General features: G+C 35.2%; 1 protein-coding gene across 4 annotated transcripts in view; it reads left to right on the top strand.

Annotated features, from left to right (window-relative positions):
- The window catches only part of Prp3 (pre-mRNA processing factor 3), a 152,023-nt gene that overhangs the window by 120,814 nt on the left and 11,304 nt on the right, over nt 1-19,905 (top strand). For all 4 annotated transcript variants that reach the window (XR_016548673.1, XM_090396686.1, XM_090396687.1 and 1 more), the window contains one exon: nt 4,948-5,029. The gene's annotated coding sequence lies outside the window, so the exon portion shown is untranslated. The remainder of the gene's footprint in view (nt 1-4,947; nt 5,030-19,905) is intronic.

Here is a 19,905-nt window from a genome sequence, read left to right as displayed (position 1 = left end):
TTTAGGTGTTCATAAAACTCTTCAACATCTTCTTCACTTTTGTCAGCTGTGGGTGCATAAGCTTGGATGATATTTATGTTAATGGGGTTTCCCTTAAGTTGTAACAGCATTATCCTTTCAGAAAATGGAATCCAATTTATTACTGATTTATTGATTTCTTCATCTACTATTACAGCTACACCATGTCGATGTTTGTTCTCATCATTCCCAGAGTAATACATTGTCGTGTTATCTTGTTGACACTTTCCAGATCCTGGCCATCTTGTCTCACAAATTCCCAAAATCCGGATGCCCAGCCTCTTCATTTCTCTTGTGGCATTTCTTAATTTGCCAGCTTCATACAGAGTTCTGACATTCCAAGTTGCAATTTTAAAAGTGGACACCATTTTGAGCCCGGAGATTCTTCGCACCCCTGTCCCATTTAAGGGATGCCGGGAACTTGGGGCCAATTGTAAGGGTTTGCTCGCCATGGTCGTTGTTCTGGAGATAAGGTAGAGCAGTAGTTTCTCCATTTGCTTTCTGCTCTGCAGTATTACAGACGTACACAATATAATCATATTGCCATCTGCAAATCTCTGATCACAAGCTTTTCCGTCATCGTTTGGCTTCAACCTTGTGTCGGTACTGACAATGCTGCTTCCCAATGTCAGGGGCAATGACCCCAGCAGGTGCTTATTTAATGGCGGCACTACTCGCCATGTCACTGAGTTGTCATTGGGCTTTGTGAGGTTTTAAGTGAGATAGAGTTGCCACTTCTGCTCCCCCACGCCCTGATAGCTCAGTCGCTGTTGGTCCACGGCTGCTTATTCGCCAGATTGCTCTGCTTATATCGCAGCTAGCCTCCATATCTGAAGGCTGTTCCCCGATCCGCCACCTGGGGACGCACCCGGTAGTAGTCAGCTCTGCCCCGGGCCTGGATATAGCATCCTGTAAAAGTTGGTTTTCAGTAGACAGAAGTGGAAATGGATCCATCATATTTCCATTGGATGTGTACATCTAGAAAGAAAATTCCTTTTGATTCTTTTTCTAGCATGAACTTAATACGAGGATGTGGGGGTGTTGATTTTATGTACACATACCACCCACTGAATTAGAAATCTTTATGCAGATGTATGTAAAAGTCACTTATTATCAACAGGCCTCCATGGAATCAAGAGATTCATCACAGGAGGGCCCCACTCTCACATGCACGGTTCATCATACCTTGACTTAAATGCATTCACTCTCTATGTAAAAAAAAAATCTACTCCGCATCCCCTTGCTCACACACACACCTTATACAGCTTCCAGGGATGGCTTCTCGTTCTCCCTCATCTCCAGATATTCTATGAAAAATCTCATTCACGTTGATCTGGTAATTAACCCTTACCAACTTGTATGTCTCAATCATGCCTCCTCTCTTCCTTCTATCCACTAGGCTCTGTAATTCACATACTCTGCCTGTCCTCATATTCCAGACACCAACTTAGTCAGTTATTTATCGCTGAACTCTTTTCAACATCTCATCATCCTTTTGAAAACCAGGTGACCAAAACTGTACAATAATCCATATGCAGCCTGATCAAAGCCTTGTACAATGGAATCGAAACATCCTTACTTCCATACGTCAGCATTCTCTGCATTATTCCTATATGCTGTGTTGTCCTCACTGCGTCTATGAAACATACTTGGTCACGTGCATCACCACATGTTCTAGGCAACTATTTAAGAATGCTGCTGGTCAGTAATCGTCAATAGCGTTGATCACAATGGGAAAAAAATACAGAGGATCTTCTGGAGTTTGATAAAGAGCTTATTATGGATGACTGTCTGGCTGGATCCATGATTTGAAAACAACAGAGTTGACTGGTTTTCAAAAAGTGAGATATCCCAGTTGTTTAATTAGTGGAAAAATAACCCACATTGCTTGCCTAAGAGGAATAACTAAGACAGTCTGTCAGGAAATCACTGTCATCTGAGAAGGCTGGTATGGACAAACAAAACTTGTGTGTGCAGCAATTGACTGTAGCATTTAATGAAGGCTATTCCCAATCCACATCTCATCAAACTATGTGCAGGGAATTGAAGAGGATCAGTACTGACAGTTGCATGCCTATATAGAAACCACTGATTTCTGCAAACTAGAAAATTCATCTACATTGGAAAAAGCCGTGTGGTCGAACAAGTCACAGTACACTTTGTTCTGTACCAATAGTAGGCAGAGAGTTTGGTGCAAGCTGCATGAAACAATGAATCAAGCTTACCTTGTTAGCAGAACTCAAGATTCTGGAGGTGTCATGGTGTAGGACAGGTACCATGATATTGCTGAAAGATCCTGCAATGTTGACTTTTGATTTAGTAGGTGGCAGTTGTTTCATGGACAACAATGCCACTGTCCATCATGCAAGAATTGTTCAGCAGTGGTTCAGTGATCATGACAGCAATCCCACAAAGTTTCGATCTGAACCACTTTGAGAATATATATGGGACAGGTTAGAAAAACAGATCCAGGAGCAAATTCCTCTTCCATCAAATCTGAGCCAGTTAAAGGACTATCTACAAATGCCTGGTGAGTTGTAGATGCCATCGAAACACCTTGTGGAATCTATGCCAAACTGCATATGTGTTATAATTTGTGCTAAAGGAGATCCAACACAGTATTAAAATAAAAGTTTCTAATTCAGTGGCTGGTATGTGTAGAAATGAATGGAGTTATTTTGTGTGACTCCAGATTGCAAAGATGCCATCTACATACATAGCTTAATTGATGGTTTTTAGGTTGAAAATTTATCCAAGTGTTCAAGATAAAAGTTGGCTAGATTAGGTGATAGGTTGAGTCCATTCCTTCCACTTGTTTGTAATACTTTATCCATCCATAGGAAGTAACTAGATGGTTACTTTAGATGATGAAGTAAGCCTTAATCAATATGATGACGATCAGCACTTGAAAGCAGTGTTTTGCCCATTATTTGTTATGAAATGAAACCAAGTGATTGATTAATACATAACCCTGATTTCTTATAGTTTTTTTTCTCCAGCACAGTGATTTATTTATTCGTGTGGGGTTCCTCGACTGCCCCTTAGGACTAGTTGAGCCCTCCTAATGAGGGATTAAGTACTATATCCTATGACTGTAGCCTGTGTGTGTTCACGGGGCTGGTTTGCCTGCTTGCGGGATGGAAAAACCCCAGATAAACTGGGGGGGACCCTGCTGTCCATGCCCAAGACCAGCTAACTTGGCTATGGCTGAGAAAGATCCTTAAGCTCCTCACATTGTCGAAGGGACCTAGGAGACTCCTTCCCCAGGCATATGGTTGTGAAGCGTGTAGCCACTAGGCTAACCACACAGACAGCACAGTGATACTTGTTAGTTATTTTTGAAATCCCTGAGATCTGATTTTTGTGACTATGCTCTGCTTTTAATATTAGATTTAGTTTTTGAACTAGCTGAAATTATAAGAAATTGCCAAAATGGTCTTTTCTTATCCTCCAAAAATTACTATGAAAAGCCTTGACAGCTAGCAGATTCCTCTTGACCCCTATTCCATTAATCACATCATTATTAACAATACAACTTAACCGAGATTTGATTTGACTTTCACTGTTTGACTTTAAATGGCTTTAAATATTTATATGGAAAGCAGTTCTAGAGTACAGTACTCTGTAATCCTATTTTTAAGTGCTGTCTGCTTGTTCAACAACCATCTGTTTGAATGACTCGCACCAGAGTTTGTGAACTAATTTTGTTGAAATCAAACAATAATAACCACCACATTACATAAGGAATAAAATAAACAGATATTTTATGCAAAAAAAACTAAATGACTGAATTTATTTTTTTATTGGCTAGTGATGCTAGTAGTTTTAATGTTTCCTCCATGAATGTGATTCGTACTAATAATTTTGCCTTGCTTATTAATATACCTTAAACTTGCAAATGCACTTACTGGTACATTTCTTAATTTGTTGAAAATAAGTTTTATATATATATACCTGCCCTTTATGAGAATGAGATTAGAAAACTATTGTAACAAGCTAATGAAAAAAAAAAAATTTTTTTTTTTAATCGACCCGGAACATGTTTCATTTATAACATTTTATTATATTTGGGGGAAAAATATTGAAATGTTATGAAATAAAAAGAAAAAAGCACAGTTTATTTATAATAGACACGTACTAAGCATCCTAACAAAAAAGTAAAATGTATATATTTGTAAAAATTGCTTTGTTGTTTGTCTTAAGCTTACCTTTACACAGAAAGTATTCTGATATCAAAATTAGCAAATGTCTGCAAATTGTTTGAAATAAGTAAATTGCTCTCTTTGAGTGACCCATGTGCATACAGTATCTAGAGACAAGAATTGTCTCAAGATACTGCATGTACTTTGGTCATTAATGCTGAACTATAGATAAGAAAATGTTTCAGATCTGTTGCTTAATGTTTTTAAAATAAATAGCCTTTTTTTTTCTTTGAGGAATAAAACTAGAAAAAATCCCATAAATTTTATTCCTGTGGAGAATTTTTTTTGTCTAGTCTTGGGATAACTTGTATGACTATGTTAAGTCTACAAAAGGATGACTTACAAGTTTGGTTTTATTCACCAACTAGAAGAATTTTTGTAGGTCTTTTGCTGCACTGGAAAAATTACCTCTAGTTGATGAATACTAGAGGGATACCATCTACTGTAAGAAAGGAAGATAATCTATATATAATACTTAATCAGGGAAGCATAGATGATTCCTGAAGCTAGTATGCTTCTTGAATATCATACCTCTTGAAATTTATCTTAATATTTTACATTAAAAAATTAATTTTTAATAACACTAAGATAATTCAATAAATTGTTTTCTTTCTGTGTGCATCCACAGTATTTCATTCTGATAATTGTTTGTACTAACGATAATATATGTGTATTTATTAACTTTTTAAATTATATGTATTTCATTCAGCTTTGTTTCTATTTGCAGGGACAATTAAGACTCTGATTCAATGGTTGAAAAAAAATGTCCTGACAGAAAGGCCAGAGTTCTTTGTCCAAGGAGAAAGTGTGTAAGTTTTTAATTCATTGCATTTAAATTGTAAGGATATTCCTGTGCGTTTTTCTATTAGTAAATTAAGAATGTGTAAAAATTCAACTATTTTATGATATTTTTTCATTTGAGAAAGTGTGTTTTTAATTTATATAATCAGTATATAAAAATTTTCATATCTAATGGAAAAGTATAAGTGCATTTATTTAAAAATTGGAAGTCCATTATAATGAGTTCACAATATTCAGGAAAAATATAACAAATGTATGTTATAACTACAGTAAACCCTTTTTACAGACATCGATTTAACGGACAAAATTTCTGGTCCGTATGTCACATGTGAAAATTAACACCCTGTTAATTTTAAAATGCTTTTAATCAAGATTTGTTTATAATTAAATTAATAGGTTATTTTTTGTTATTAAAAATCTTTTTGTCACGTGGCGTGACTTTCTGCGGCAGTTTTAGTGCGTGCTGGCCGATGTTCCGACATGCGCTTAGCTAATTTGTCAATTTTTTAACATGTGCATTCGGAAAATCTACTTTATTATATGACAGACTTTCGGATTTAACAGACACCCCCCCTTGCCCATATTAGTCCGTTATATCGAGGTTGTACTGTATTAAACATTAAAAGGTAAAAATTGTATAAAGGAAATAAGTTAATTTAGGTCATGTTACCATGTATACCAGTGTGATTTTAATTATATTAAAACAGCTGTTATATTAAATATTTATATTGTTGATAATTCATAAACAGTTAACAAAACAAACATGGCTTTTTGAGTGTCAGAGTGAACATATATACAATAGGGATGAAAGTGAAAATTTGCATTTTCTGTATGTTATACCTAACTCTTGTTTCTCCCATTCGAGTGATTATTATCATGATACTTTGACATGTTTATTCTAAACAAGAAAATTTCTTTACAGAGTACATCACATTAAGTAAGAATGGAACACCAGTTCTGTGTGCTGAGATAATTATCAAACCTTATTTAATTTGGTGGTGTATGAACAAATAGCAACCCCCCCCTCCCCCTGAAAAAAAAAAAAATAAATAAAATAAACAAACAAACATTACTACTGTTCATTAAATAGGAATGATGTGATATAGTATGTTATTTCATGCTAAGTACAAATATTGATAAATACAGGGTGTCCACATTAGAGCTCCCTAGTTTCAGTGTGTTACTACTACTTAAGTGTATGGACCATGGTGTCGAAATTGTGCAAATGAGAAGGAACACTCGCAAAGTTTTTGTAAAAAAAAAAAAAAAAAAAAAAATTGGATGAAACCTGTAGTTTCTGAAACATTTGAACAACCCAAACCTTACATATTTCTGCATTTCTATTTTATACCATTCTTTGAAACTAGGGAGGTCCAATGTAGACACTCGCATTTAATTAAGAGTTAGCTAATAATTATCCGACTATTTATAACAATCTGCAACTAGAAGAATTTTCTAATATGGCATCATTTCTAAAATTTGGTCTGTCTATTTGGCTATACATGTTATTCCTCTTTCTCACTGTAGTACGTAGATTGGATAGATAGATTTCTAGGTGGATTTGATAGATTCGATTGAAATATAAGATCTACAAAAAAATTGGTCAAACAATCTCGATTTTGTTTTAAATTGCCATTTTTATGCAAGGTTCGTGTTTTAGTAAAAGCTAACATTTCCTGCTATGGATATTTAAATGCTAGCAAGATAAAATTTTTAAATAACTTTTTAACTGAACTAAAACCTAACCTCAAAAAAAAAATTATTTACTACTCAATTTAGAAATAAATGCTTTTTAGTAGAGTGCAGGCATAAGCTAACATACTTATATTAACAAATTCCATGGTAGTTTTGAATGAAGTTCATTGGAAGATGATTAGTTCAGTGTCATGCTGAGAAAATTTTTTTGACAAATTGGTTATTTTGAATTACAAGATCTTAAAAAAAAACTTCATTATAAAAACAAACATTTGATTTACATTTTTGCAGGATATTTAAATGTTTAGAAACATAGAAGGAAATTTAACTACTGAAAATTTTAATTTAAAAAAATCCTTTTTAAGTCATAACATTTATCTGATTATCTAATCTGACTACATGATAATGTAGTCAGGCTGCTTGCATTTTTTTTTTAACCTGCCATTTTTGTCAGGCACCCTTGCTTCTGTTGTGTCTAAGTGCCTATATCACATTTAGTACTGTCACATTATTTAGTACTTATAATCTCAATTTCTTTCTAATATCTTGGTTTTTAATATGCTTGTTCTACTGATGCATCTGCTTATCCTGATTTTTTTCTCAGACCTTTGTATTAATAGTTTGAAGTCTTATCAATGTATTTCTAAGCAAGCTCTTATCCATAAAATAACTTTGAATGCTGTCTTACATATACTTCAGCGTTTTGGCTAATTTCTCTCTTACTCTGTATAAATTTAGACAACTGATTCTTAACCATATCAGCTTTTCTTGGTCTACTAAAAATCATACCTTGTTTTTATAAGTTAACCATTAAGAATGCAATTGATATCTCCCACATTTTAGCCTATTTTCAGATTTCATTTTGATAACAGTTGTACAGTTTAGTTAGTCCTAAAGATTTTTAGTGGATTTTTAAAATTTTTATACAACATGGTAGCATTTTGAAAAGCTTTTCCCTTGGTGTGAATTATGCATTTTCCAGATTACAAAACTTAGATCTTAAATACAAAATAATCTGGTCCCAACAACTTCCATTTGGGCATAATCCAACTTTTGCTTTCATATGTTTCTGTTCAACAATATATCTTCATCTTTTCTTAAGTATACTTATGTAAATCTTATATAAATCATGGAAAAGAAATTCCTCTGTAATTATTACATCTGTTTTTATTATCTTCAAGGATTGTACTAAGTTGCTTAAGGGTCAAAGCTAGATCACTAGAAGTCTGCAAGTAAGCCTATAAGTGCAGAGAACTGACTTGGTCTTTTTGACTCAGTGTACTTTCCCGTTTTTGAAAAATTGGAAGATATCCATATATATATATATATATATATATATATTTTTTTTTTTTTTCTGATGCTAGTTATCTCATTTAATTATTTTTCAAAGTAATTGCTCTAGGCAACAAGATTATTCTTAGCTTCAATTTTAATGTAATTTTTTATTGTATCTAATTCCTCTTATGATGCTCTTTCCTTCTTATCTAAACAGCCATCAGAACATTGTCATCACCTGTGCAATATTTATCTTCTACATTTGTACAAGTATGGTTTACTTTCCAGGAACTTTTTCTCCTTTTCTTGTACTGTGTATTTAGCTTGAGTACAGCACAATGATCTGATTTTTTTTATTATTTTTTATAGATAACTATGTTTCCAGAATTGATCAATATTTCCTTTAGATTTTGCCATAGAAGTTAATAATCTTTTATCATAAGCGAGTCTAATGGTTAAGAAACATACCTTATTGTATATTCCTCCATTAGAATTTATGCATGTCTTTAGGTTGGAACATGGCATTAATAATGTGCAGCAGATTACTAATATATTAACTAAAATAAATTTAATTAATACTCCCAGTATTTTGGTAAATTCACATTACCGTCATCAGAAAACATATGATATCAAATGTGCGTGCACTAAATAATGAGGCTGGAACATGTCAGCTGAGAGTAAACCTAAAGTCCTAAATAGTGCTAAACTGAGTGTCTTTGGCTGTTGTGCTAAAGTATGAGGAATGAGTGCTTCCAGAATTTGGGACAATTTCATGCAACTGAACTTGTCAAGGTTTGTATTTCTTGGCAGAAGAAGATTCAAGGAAAGTCTTTTGTATTTATATATGCTGTAATGGAGTAGAGTGTGTCCTGAGTGGCTGTAATGGTGGAAGCAGATATAGTCCTTATGTTCAACAGTCTGATGTTGGCTGTACTGCCTGTTTGGTCATAGTAAGGTAGTTTATAACCTACAAGGGATCTGGCAAGTACATTACAGGGACTGTGGCTGATCTTTGGAGTGGATAATGGATTCTAATTTTTTTATATGGTCTGCAAGTAGTTGGAAAGTTGTATTTATTTATTTTGTTATTATTTTTTTTTAAGTTTTTCAGATATGCCTTGGATGTATGGAATGGGGATAGCTTTGGTGTAGTGTCTGTTCTGGAGATGGGGAGAAGGGGTTAGTTCATCATCATCAAATTCCTGATATCATCATCATCAAATTCCTGCCATGTACCCTCAAGGGATATACAGGATATGACAGTACTACATGAAAAATTTACATATATATATATATATAATCAAGGGGTGTACAGGATATGATAGTACTACAATACATGAAAAATTTTACATCATGACTAACTTCCTATCTACAATTTTCCTCCAAATCAGTCTGCTACCTGTCAAGATTCCAACATTATTAAATCTTATATTTCTATCTTCTAAGGCACTTTTTACTGTATCAGTCCACCTATATCTTGGTCCTTTTCCTGCCAACTGGACAGAGAACACTTGTTTTGCTAATCTTTCTTCTCCCATTCTGTTTAAGTGACCATACCACCTGAGATTAGCTCTGCTCACGCATTCCTGGATGCTGACAATGTCAAGTTCTTTCCTAATATCCTCGTTTTTAATATGATATTGCCATCGACCATCTGTTCATGCTCCTAATCTTTCTCAGGACTCTCATATCTGCTGTCTCTAGTCTTTGGTCATGTTTTATGTCTGACCCAGCTCTCAATCTATAAGTTAAAATTGTTTTGAACACTGTATGGTATACAGCTAATTTAGTGTTTTCACTAATTTGTCTCTTATTCCATATAAATTTATTCAGTTGACTTCCTACCATACCAGCTTTGTTGATTCTGTTGTCTATTTCTGTGAAAGGGGTTAGTTTTGAAGTTTTAATAATTTTTGGATATAGTGAAAATTGTAACATTTGCTAAAAAAAAAAAATAAGTTTTTTTGTGAATATGGTCAGTTAAGCAGACAGTGTTATCTGAAGTAATTAATTTAGCACTGTTATATAGAGTTTTAATAATCCCATACTGTTGGGGCGAGAGGTGACTGGGAATGTATCTGCCAGTGTGTGAATTTTCTGTAAACAAAGAATTCCAGTAATTCATCAGGCTGGCATGTAATTGAAATGTCTAGGAAGGGGAGACTGTTTATTCTCTTTTTCTAAGGTGAACTGGATCCTGGTGTTATATCTCTGTAAAGAGACCTCGCCAGTTTCTCTTTAAAGAGACTGTTTTTACACTGAGTAAATTTACAAGAGTTCAATCCAATTGAATTTAATGTGACAAAATGTCAATTTAATGTGACAAAATGGAAGGTTATGCATTTCGGAGTGAAAAGTTTAGCAGCAGTATACCACATTGGTGGAACTGTACTCCAAGAGATTGATGAGGCCAGGGTCTTGGGAGTGTTGGTGGATAGGGAGATGAAGTTTAGGGGGCACATTGCGAAAGTAGCTAAACCAGCTCATCAACTCACTTGGTTGTTGAAAAATACCTTGACGAGCAGAGAAAAACAAGTTATTGTACCTCTGTACCGAGCCCTGATAAGACCTCATCTCGACTACTGTGCCCAGATTTGGTCACCTCGGTTCCTTCTTGATGGGGAGGAGGTTGAGAGGATCCAGAGGCGAGTGACTAAGATGATAGCAGGTCTATGGAATGAACCATATGAGAACAGGTTGAAGATTTGTGGGTTGCAGAAACTAGTTGATAGGCAGAAAAGGGGAGACATGATTGAGACATTCAAATTGCTAAAAGGATTCTATAGGATTAATTCAGATGATATTTTTGAGATCAGGACTGGTGGTGGGAGAACTAGGGGATACCCATGGAAGCTGGGCAAGAGCGTGGTTAGCAGGGGTGTTAGAGCTGGGTTCTTTACTTTTAGAGTGGTAAATGAGTGGAATAAGCTGCCAGAGTCTGTTGTGGGTGCTATGACAGTGAGCGAGTTCAAGGCAAGGTATGATAGATACTGTGAGAATGTTGAACAGCTGCGTGAACATGATGTTTACGGCCTCCCTCGATGAGTCTAAGAACTCCTGGAGTAGCCCATGGTAATAATAATAATAATAATACCACTTTTAACTATTCCTTTTAGAATCCACGAGATGGTTGACAGGAGACCAAATAAAAAAAATATTTAATTAAACTAAAAACTATATACATGGTTAATATAATTAAATTAATGACTATAAACTAATTGGATCCAAGGCCTTCTAAATTAAAGCTATGCTTTGACATCTTCTTTATCTGTAGAGTATAAATTCATTCTCTCATTGACTCATTATATTATTGGTTTGTTTAACATATACTTAACCAGACTGCTAGACTGAACATTTTGTTTTTCACAACAAATTCCTGCAAAACAATAGACATTCATTACAGTCGGGCTTTATCAGGCTTTCCCAAAATACAAAACTTCTTAACTTTCATGGGAATATGCAGTGTTTCTTCATTTAGCATACATTATTCCATTCATCCTCACTGTTGCACTGAGCATAAATATTTTTACCTCAGGTAGTTTTGTTACAAGATACATAAATTACAAATTCATTACCAGAGAAATAAGTTTCTTTTACTACGGTGCCAGATTTCACTAATTCTGTCACTTGCTCCAAGAAAATAATTGATATCACTGGTGTCCTTGAGACAGAAGATGCAACTTAGAAGGTTTTTGATTATCAAATTATACAACAATAACAAACTTTTTTTTTCAATTTCAATAAAGACATGAAAATTTTACATATTGGTATAGGAAATTCAAATCTAATGTAAGAATTATTGAAGAACAAATATTGAAATTAATATATTAAGAACAAATAAAAATATAAAGAACTTAAGAAATATTCGAAAAGCTTTTTTTTTTTCTTAAAAAAAAAAAAAAAAAAGAGTGGCATCCTGTTTATTCTTGTCTCATATGTGATTTTACACCAAACGATTTTCCTGTATATACTTGAAACTAAAACAGTAAAATTCCCCAAACATTGAAATTTATATATTTATCTTAATATCTTTACTTAATATCCAACCTTTTATTTACTATTCACCTGCTGATGGTCTAAGAATTTACCTTGCTAAGATTTCTTTTATGAAAGCACAAATCTGAAAACACACCCCAACTCAACATCACCAGAGTTAAAGATTGGTACTATCAACATAAGAAGCCTGAATGGCAAAGAAATGAAGCTAGATGAGGAATTAGATAAGTACCAGATCGACATAATAGGGGTTACTGAAACAAAAAAGATGAAAAACTGGTGAGATCTTTCCGAGCAATAAATACAACATTTTATATTCGGGAAATGACAATCAAGGAAAAGAAGGAGTAGCCATAGTATTCAACACAAAATACAAGGCTAATCTTCTTGAATGGCAGGCAGTCTCAAGTAGAGTGATGTGGGCAAATATGAGAATGGGGAACTGGACAATGAGACGTGTTTTTGTGCCTATGGTCCCACAGAAGGTTCTACTAAGGTAGAAGTGGAGGAATTTTTTGATGCTTTAGAAAAAGCAACTGACACAATGAAAAAGGAAAAGTTGGTCCTTGTTGGGGATCTAAATAGCAGAGTAGGAAATGATTGTCAGACATACAAAAATATTTTGGGAAAATTTGGAGAAAAGAGCAAAGCTAATAATAATGGCAAATACCTGTTGGATTTCTGCTCAGGACATGGACTGGTTATTACTAACACCATGTTCCAACATAAAAATTTGCACAAATTCACATGGAGAGAAGAGGCAAGGAATAAGAAAAGTTTCATTGACTATGTTATTGTTGATAGTGATGTTTTCTCTCTGGTGCAGGACACCAGTGTACAGAGGATTTGAAATTGGAAGTGATCACTATTTAGTCTTGAGCAGGATAAAATTGAATTTCATATCGAAAAGAAGAACATGTAAGAAAGTTTTAAAGCGAATAAAAGTTGAGCAGCTCTCAGACGTGAACTGTAGACTAAAATACACAAAGATTATTGAAAAAAAAAATGAAAGAGTTTGAGAACAGGAACCAAACCTTGGTTCCAGCAAGGATAGAAAAATCAGAACTCCATGATGGACACAGGAAGTTAAAGAGGCAGTGAAGGAAAAGAAGAAAGCATATCAAAAGTTCCTGGCAAATAAGTCAGCTTTTGCTCTTCGAGAATACAGAGACAAATGTAAGAAAGCGAAACATTGTGTAAAACTAGCTAAACAAAAGTCATGGGAGGACTTTGGCAAGAACATAGAAAATAAATATCAAGAAGGTGGTAAGATATTCTGGAGGTTGTTGAAGAAGCTTAGAAATGGAGGAAAGAGTGCTGTAAAAGGAGTTAGAGATGGTAAAGGTGACATGAAAACAGGAGAAAAAAAAAGATATCCTTGAAGTATGGAGTAATTACTTCGATAAATTGCTAAATGAAACAAGCAGTGATAGCACAGTGGTAAAAAACACTCAACAGGCATACAGTCAGGAATACATATCCATACTTGAAGTAGAAAAAGCCATCAAAGGCTTGAAATGTGGAAAGGCAGCAGGAGTAGATGATATTCGACCAGAAATGCTGAAGTATGGTGGTATAAAAGTCTTACAGTGGCTGCACTGCATAGTTCAGAAGGCGTGGACAGAGGGATGAATCCCCGATGATTGGAGTAGAGCTCTCATAGTACCCATATATAAAAAGGGGAATAAAACTGAATCTGAGAATTACAGAGGTATTTCCCTACTGAGTGTTCGGGCAAGATTTATGCCAGTATACTTGAGAAACGATTGAGAAGAATTGTGGAAGAAAAGCTTGGTGAAGAACAAGCTGGATTCAGGCCAAATAGAGGCTGTCAGGATCAGATCTTCACTTTACGACAAATAGTCGAGAAAGCATGGGAATATAACAAAGATCTGTATTTAAGTTTTGTCGATCTGGAAAAGGCATATGACAAGGTGTCAAGAGAGAAGCTATTCAATACGCTACAGTTATATGCTGTCAATGAGGCATTATATCAAGCAATACTTAGTCTGTATTTGAATTGTTAGTCGGCAGTTAGAATTGAAGGATGTACAGGAAGATGGTTTAATGTTAAATCTGGTGTGAAACAAGGATGTACATTATCCCCCGCTGTTATTCATTATCTATATGGATCACATTATGAAAGAAAGTGGTATTAAACATGATATCAGAATTGGATATGTTAATGTCAACTCTTTGCTTTATGCGAACGATGTTATACTTCTAAATAAATCCGCTACAAGTTTGCAAGATTCCCTGACTAAATTGAATAACTGTTGTAATAGATATGGTATGAAGGTCAGTAATAAAAAGACAATGAAAATAGTTAGAATTGTTGAAAATATCAACTGTGATGTGAATGGAGAACCTGTGGAACAAGTAAAACATTTCAGCTACTGAGGCATAATTTTTAGTGAAGATAGTAAATTAAATATGGAAATAGATAACAGAATCAACAATGCTGGTATGGTAGGAAGTCAATTGAATAAATTCGTATGGAATAAGAGAGAAATTAGTCAGAACATTAAATTAGCTGTATACAAGACTGTGTTCAAACCAGTTTTAACTTATGATCTGAGAGCTGGGTCACAAGTAAAACACTTGACCAAAGACTAGAGACCGCAGATATGAGAGTCCTGAGAAAGATTAGAGGCGTGAACAGATGGCATCAGTGGCAATATCATATTAAATATGAGGATATTAGGAAAGAATAGACATTGTCAGCATCCAGGAATGCGTTAGCAGAGCTAATCTCAAGTGGTATGGTCACTTAAACAGAATGGGTGAGCAATGATTAGCAAGGCAAGTGTTCTCAGCCAGGTTGGCAGGAAAATGACCCAGAGGAAGAGCAAGATATAGGTGGATTAATACGGTACAAAGTGCCTTAGACGATAGAAATATAAGATCTGATAATGTTGGAATCTTGACAATTAACAGACTGATTTGGAGGAAAATTGTAGATAGGAAGTTAGTAATGATGTAAATTTTTCATGTAGTACTATCATATCCTGTACACCACTTGAGGGTACATGTCACGAATTTCATGATGATGATTTCTTTTTCAGAATTCTCAGTTAATAAATTCTGACTGAAGTTTTTCAAAAACAAAATTCTCCAGTCTCTGTTCTCAAGCTTCCATTTTCTCTCTCTGTTTTTCCTTGTTACCCTGGTACTGAATGCTCTCTCTCCATGTCAGCTGTCAGTCACTCGCCAACATCCTCAGTGAGTGACTGACACATTATCATCATTAGCAAGAAGAGAATGTCTTTATGACTAATGACCGATATCATTGTACATTTAACAGTTGTGAATTATAAAAGTACCATTGAAATTATTATAGCCATCAGAATCTGGTAAAGACAATAATTCTCACATGCTTTAAATTTTTTTAAAAAACATAAATATTAATTTCTCATAGGACAAGTTGCAAGTGTCAATTATATGTTGTTATGAATTATTAAAACGCTTAAGGAATTGAACAACGTAGTTAAGGATATAAATTAAATTATACTTTAATAAATACTTTCCTATATTTCGGCAATGTCACGTTGCCATCTTCTAAAGGAACTTACAAAAAAAGTACCTTCCACGTAGGCACTACAACACAGTAACTGGGAATGAAGAGATGAAGCTATTGTTCTCCTAAAAGTCCTGATGGTGCCCTCTAGCGGGCTAAGTAGGTGTTCTTGGCCGTTGGGCTGAAGGTCTGCTGATGTAAGCCTCCCAAATTTGGGGCAATCGCATACATCCAAATTTGTTGAGGTTTGGAGAATTTCTTAGGGCTGAGGCTGATTCCATAAATAGCCTTTCGAATTTATATTTGCTACGGTGTATTACTGTAGCTTTTTTCCACCGTATTCTGTGGCGTGTATCCAGAGCATGGTCTGCAAGACCAGAATGGCTGTACTTCTGAAACCGGATGTAGTCCTTGTGTTCAGAAATTCTGATATTCGCTGTCCTGCCTGTTTGCCCAAAGTAAGACAGTTTACAACTGCAAGGGACCTGGTATACACCAGGTAGGTCTAGGGGAAGTGGTTGGTCTTTAATGGAGCGGATAAGGGATGCCAATTTTCTGTAAGGTTTTAACAGGAGGTAAGGTCATGCTTTTTTAAGATTTTGGTAATCTTTTCTGAGGTGCCTCGGATGTAGGGAATGGTGATGGATTTAGAGTAATCCTTGTTGTTGTGGAGGGGGATCTGTGATTTGTAGGTTCTAATATTTTTTGGATTTTTTTGGGGGGTCGCCATTGGCTGAGAAAGTGTTGAGGATGTTTTTTAGTTCAGTGTTTAGGGCCAAGTCGTTTGAACAGATTAGTTTAGCCCTGTTGTATAGTGTTTTCACTACCCCATATTGTTGTGATGTGGGGGGGGGGGGTGAATGTATCTGCCTGTATGGGTGGGTTTTCTGTAAACTGAGAGAACCAAGGTTCCATTAGGCTGGCGGGTGACCAGTGTGTCTAGGAAAGGGAGGCTGTTTGTTTCCTCTTTTTCCAGGGTGAATTTGATTCTGGGGTGTTGGTTGTTTAAGTGTGTTAAGAAGGAGAGAAGTGTTTCAGAGCCATGTGGCCAAATAGCAAGCACATCATCAGCGTAGCGAAGCCATATGGTTGGTTTTTGTGGGGCAGAGGCAAAGGCTTTTTCTTCAAAGGTCTTCAAAGGCACCTCAGAAAAGATTACCAAAATCTTAAAAAAGCATGACCTTACCTCCTGTTAAAACCTTACAGAAAATTGGCATCCCTTATCCGCTCCATTAAAGACCAACCACTTCCCCTAGACCTACCTGGTGTATACCAGGTCCCTTGCAGTTGTAAACTGTCTTACTTTAGGCAAACAGGCAGGACAGCGAATATCAGAATTTCTGAACACAAGGACTACATCCGGTTTCAGAAGTACAGCCATTCTGGTCTTGCAGACCATGCTCTGGAATACACGCCACAGAATACGGTGGAAAAAAGCTACAGTAATACACCATAGCAAATACAAATTCGAAAGACTATTTATGAAATCAGCCTCAGCCCTAAGAAATTCTCCAAACCTCAACAAATTCGGTTGTATGCGACTGCCCCAAATTTGGGAGGCTTACATCAGCAGACCTTCAGCCCAATGGCCAAGAACACCTACTTAGCCCGCTAGAGGGCACCATCAGGACTTTTAAGAGAACAATAGCTTCATCTCTTCATTCCCAGTTACTGTGTTGTAGTGCCTACGTGCACGTGCCTTTTTTTTTGTAAGTTCCTTTAGAAGATGGCAACGTGACGTTGCCAAAATATCGGAAAGTATTTATTAAAGTATAATTTAATTTATATCCTTAACTACGTTGTTCAATTCCTTAAGTGTTTTTAATAATGCATAACCAACGTATAAGCCTGTCTATGAGAATCAGTGTTGTTATGAAACCAAAAGTAATAAAAAAACTAGCGTGAAGATTCATAATTATAAATTATGATTATAAATATATTGAGAGAATCCATCTGGCCAAACAGTGGGTTTATGTTGAGTAGAGTTTAAAACTTTCTCTTCAGAAAGTTTCTATAGAGTTAGCCAGGGATGAGAGAAAGCAGAGAGGTCATAGCTGTATTTGTTTTTAAAATTTTCCTTGCTAAACAAATAGCTTGAGTTCATAGTGAACTTACACATGGCTGAACTATCAGGATGAAATTCAGCTTGAATAATGTCAGTGTGTTGGAGTGGGAAGTTTTCTGTACTAACTTTAAATTGGACTGAATTTTTTGTGTGTAGGGAATTGCCAGGATATTGGGAAAGCGCTTTAGTGAAATGTTTGGCTTTTGTGTGTGGGTAGGTGAATCAGTATCATCTACAACTGGGCATAAAGCATGTTCTGTTTGTGGATTTTAGGTAATCTCTATATCTAGGGTGGGAGGGTCTAGAATTGTATGGTTTTTGTTGATTAGTAATTTCAACAGAGTGACCTTTTTAAGGAGTCTGTGAAGTGATTTCATCTGTATTGGTTGGTAGGGTCATAGTCTTAGAGAAGGTGGATTGAGTGATCTTTAAGGAAAGAGGGGCTAGTCGTAATGTGTAATAACAGTGATTTAGAATTACCATAGTCCCCTTATCAGATTTAGTAATTACTATTTCATTGTTCTTCTTCTTCGTTTACAGCAGTGCTTTATTAGGAGGTTCCGTTTTGGATGTTTGCTTGTGTCAGTATATTGGCAGCATCCAGTCTTATATTGCTTGCAATATGGGGTAAGAAGGCAAAATATTCCACCTTCAATCTGAATAATAATTTCTTCTGTAGGGATTTTTTTTTTTTTTTTTTTTTTTTTTTTTTTTTTTTTTTTTTGTAGGTGCAAGTAAGTAATTTTGGCCAAGAAAGAGTGTGCTAATTACTTCTGGTTTGAGGATGATGGAAGATAAGTTTATCACAGTTTTTATTTGATGTTGTTGAGGCTTGAGAGCAGAGGTTTTTTTTTTTAGAAGACCAGCAAACTTATTGATATGCCAACATTATTTTTTGAAATTCTTTGGCATTAGAGATGCTTGAAAGATAAAGCAAAGGTCACCATTCAGTATTGTGACAAGCTTCTCTTCTAATGCACGAATAGATTTTTTAGTGTGTCGGCAAAGAACCTTTGGTGAATTAAAGTTGTGTTTCAAATTAACACGGTCAAGGATGACATTATTATCCCATGTTTATTATTCCATCCTATTTAGTTGCTGGAAAGCTTCAGTTTTAGTTTACCATAAATGTTTGGACAAAGTGAAATTGCCATTATCGGTAAACATAATACACCTAAACCTCTTTTCATGCGAATATTTTTTACGTGAATTTGGAGTTACGCGAATTGGGATATCAAAAATAATTTTTTTTTTTATGCAATTTTTATTCACTTTTACACAACCAACCTAAACTCTAAGTTAGGAAAAAATCTGTAATTCAAGAAAATTCTGAGAATTTTGTAGAATTGCATTCTCGTTTCAATTAAGAAAATTCTAAATTCTTGCGAATTTCATTTATTGGGAATTCTCCAAATTACATAACTGACTGTGCATAAAAAAAGCAGTTCTTAGCAGTTTGAATTTGGTGTTTGAGTAGACAACACAGTTACCAAATTTTTTGCATTTGCATTTTTTAAGTGAAATCAAAATAAAAATCGCGTTATAAAATTAATAATTTTGCCAAGAAATAATAAACGGTACGCTATATTTTCAACCTTTCATTTCGTTAACGGAAAATTTTAATCCAGCCCTCACATGATGTTGCCGATAACCAAAAAAAAAAAAAAAAGGAAAGGAAAGCTGTTTCCTTGGATATAAAAATTCTAATTTTAGATCGTCTTCAAACTGGGGAAGGTGAGACGGCTGTGGGTAAGCATTTTGGAGTCCGTGAATCAACTGTCATATCTAAAGAAAAATGAAGAGGCTATTAGAAAAGCGGTATGTTCTGGTACAAAATCGAGTGTGAAATTATCATCATACACAAGAGATGTTCTAGAAAAGGTCGAAAAAGCTTTAGTGATGTGGATAGAAGATAATGTACAAAAAAGAATGCCAGTTGATGGAAATTCCATCAAGCAATCAGCATTGAGATTTTATGAACAGATTAAAAAATTGCAGCCAGATACTTCATCTCAATCGAGGAAAAATTATGAATTTTATGCAAGCAATGGTTGGCTCTCTCTCTATGTTCACTGGGCATCTACAGATGCCGTATGGTCACTCCGATGCTCGATGATTTTCCACACCAGGCCTTGCCGTGTAGTCCTGTTGTTTGCTTTTCTGGCAGCCTCAACTCTCTGAAGATCAGTCACTCCACACACGCCATCCATCCATCTCATTAATGGTCTACCCTGCCTCTTTTCCAGGAACTTTACTTTCTATTACTGTTCTGAGAAGTCCTCCTTCCATTCTTTCTATGTGTCCAAAATATTTTAAATTTCTTCTGTCAATATCCT

Source organism: Typopeltis vanoorti, chromosome 8 (assembly GCF_054136105.1).
Source record: "Typopeltis vanoorti isolate ZY-2024b chromosome 8, IOZ_Tvanoo_1.0, whole genome shotgun sequence".
NCBI classification, from domain to species: domain Eukaryota; kingdom Metazoa; phylum Arthropoda; class Arachnida; order Uropygi; family Thelyphonidae; genus Typopeltis; species Typopeltis vanoorti.
This window is presented reverse-complemented; position numbering and strand designations above follow the sequence as displayed.